This window comes from Bombus impatiens, unplaced genomic scaffold (genome assembly GCF_000188095.3).
Source record: "Bombus impatiens unplaced genomic scaffold, BIMP_2.2 scf_1079, whole genome shotgun sequence".
Taxonomy (NCBI): domain Eukaryota; kingdom Metazoa; phylum Arthropoda; class Insecta; order Hymenoptera; family Apidae; genus Bombus; species Bombus impatiens.
In genome coordinates this window covers 9,902-12,050 of record NT_177498.1, presented here as the reverse complement: position 1 = coordinate 12,050, position 2,149 = coordinate 9,902, and the positions used below count along the sequence as shown (strand labels likewise).

Genomic DNA, 2,149 nt, shown 5'->3' with positions numbered 1-2,149 from the left:
CGCGCAGATATCGCTTGGAGTATACATCGTTCGATAAAGCGTTTCAAATGAAACGTAGCTTGTTTCCAGGAAAACATCTCGTAGTGGTTACGAGTCTTATCTAGATTGTAATAATTTTTCCGAACAACAATGTAAACGTAAATTTGTTGATGTAATTCCTAATTCAAATATTATATGAATATATATATGTGATATATATATATATATATATAGTTTATATACGTCGTGAATATTGTACCCAGTATAATATATATGTATACATATAATGAAAATATGACGTATAGTAAATATTTCCTCAAAGGATAAAATTAGTTTTTCGCTTCTATATTAAACATTGAAGTATTGTGTTCATGTCTATTCTGCTTCAATCGGTCAATATTTGACTGGCAATATTTGGCAGTAAAAGCACTTCGATGCATCGATTTTTCATCCATGCTCGTCGCTTTAACATTCTACAAAATATATATTATGTTAATTCCACATCAATGAGATTCAATAGCAATATTACATTTGTTACTAATATACTAATACCAGAATTCCCTGTAAACTTTTTGTTAACTACATATCTTTGAATTATAGAATGTTCCTTCTAATATATATTAAACATTTCTAAATAATTGTTGTATGTGCAATTTTGATCACGTATTGCGAATTCCAAAGCGGCAGTTTTTCAAAAACTCGCAGCTGTTATTGACTCTGGTAGATGGCACTATGTTCCAACATAAGTTCATATTCTTTATTTGTCCGACTGAGCACGAAGTCTGCTTGAAACAGATCAAAATGAATATTTTTTAGACGTGGTTCTTTCTACGAGAGAAACTACAGAATTGCATAGAAATATATAATTTCTCGCCCTCGTTAATATCGTAACGTAACAATTACTTCTTCCAGTAATAAATCCAAGTATTTCAATGACGTGAATTTACCTTTAAAATTCGTACCATCGACCGAGTTTCATACCTTGATATTTGTCACTGTAAAATAAGAGAAACTGGAACAGAACTGGCATCTCTAGTTTCCAAAAGACATATACGATATTCCTAGAACCTAGAATACGTGAGCGAGCAATGACAGCTGTAAATATTTCATTAATCGGAAAATTGGAAAAGCCTGTACGAAGCACCAAAATTCAGTTGCTCGTTCGGCAAAAGTCGGCGAGGTTCGGCAGCGGTCGCGTGGTCATCGAAGCGTACAACACGTAGATAGAATACAAAGAAAATCGGCTTCGTGAGCCCCGTAAGCCATGACCCATTCGTTTCATGGACAAACCGAAATCAGACGGTTGAGAAGTTATGACATCGTCTTCGTCGTGGTAATCGATCTTTTTCTCTCGTACGTCTGCACTGCTACGATTGGCCGGCAAGTGCTAACTTGCTAATTGCTGCCAAGTCGTACGACTCGTTCCGATTACGCGTAACGGCATCTCGTGTGCGTAACAGTAACAGTGTGCACAGGCCAAAAACCATTTGGTAGACTTGCCGGATCGACATCTTGCACATTGTTCTCTGTCAGTCGTAGTCCTCTCGTAGTCCCGTGCATCGTGCATCGTACGTCATATTATACGGTCCCCTCGTGGAACTGCTGTATGCTTTGATTCGCGCAGTATCGATTCGCCAGGCGGCTGGTTTACAACCGGCGTGCACGCTGTATAGCACCCACGCCGACAGTGAAGCTTCGACTGCAGACGCGTGTGTAGTTAACCCAGTGGCCAGCGACACCGAGCTACGCACACGGAAGAGCAACGTTATCAACATCTCGATGGTGAGTCCATGAATCGCTACGTCATGTGTCTGATGTGTCGCTGCGTCACGTCTCATCGCTCTTTCGCATTCGATGTCCTTCTCGAGCACTTTCATTCTTCCAGTGACATGCTTTCGACCATTGTTTTCCACGGTTTGCACTTGCACACGCTGTTGCTCTCCACCGTCTCACTCGATCGCTTCGTCTTTATCTGTCTCCTTATTGCCATTCCCTTCGGTTATTGCCTGTTACTTGCTTCTTGCGTATTTCGTTCGTGCCAGAAGTTGCAGTTACGCGACAGCTCAGGTTCACTGGGGGGTCAGCTCTCGAATAAATCTCGTTAGAATGTGGCAGTTCTGTCGGTTCGGTAATCAACGTTTGGTATTACGAAATTTGCCGAGTATCCTGT

At 40.5% G+C, this 2,149-nt stretch overlaps 1 long non-coding RNA gene across 1 annotated transcript; it reads right to left on the bottom strand.

The window, feature by feature from the left end:
• Window positions 1-650: 650 nt before the first annotated feature.
• On the bottom strand, window positions 651-1,215 carry LOC117152313. Its single transcript, XR_004462659.1, has 2 exons — window positions 883-1,215; window positions 651-761 (listed from the first exon to the last, which is right to left on the bottom strand). It is a non-coding gene; the product is annotated as an uncharacterized LOC117152313 (long non-coding RNA).
• Between the last annotated feature and the right edge of the window lie 934 nt (window positions 1,216-2,149).